The sequence below is a fragment of the Colobus angolensis genome, unplaced genomic scaffold, assembly GCF_000951035.1.
Source record: "Colobus angolensis palliatus isolate OR3802 unplaced genomic scaffold, Cang.pa_1.0 Scaffold123, whole genome shotgun sequence".
NCBI classification, from domain to species: Eukaryota; Metazoa; Chordata; class Mammalia; order Primates; family Cercopithecidae; genus Colobus; species Colobus angolensis.
Window position 1 is genome coordinate 6237735 of NW_012113475.1, and position 364 is coordinate 6238098.

The window sequence follows — 364 nt, forward strand, 5'->3', positions numbered from 1 at the left end:
TTTTTTTTTAAACCAACTTTTGAACTGCAATATGGATGAACTGAAACTCACATTCTTTCATTTAACCTGAAAAATAGTTTGTGAAATCTTGACATGTGTAATATTTACGTTTGTTTAAAACTATGTTTAAAACTTTAGTTTAAAGTAATACCGGCACGATCACTTGAAGCCAGGAGTCTGAGAGTAACCTGGGCAACCTAGTGAGACCTTGTCTCAACAACAAAAAATAAATAAAACAAAAATAGCTGGGTGTGGTGTCCCATGCCTGCAATTCTAGCTACTTGGGAGTCTGAGGTGGGAGGATTGCTTGAGCCCAGGAGATCGAGGCTGCAGTGAGCTATGATCACACCATTGCACTCCAGCT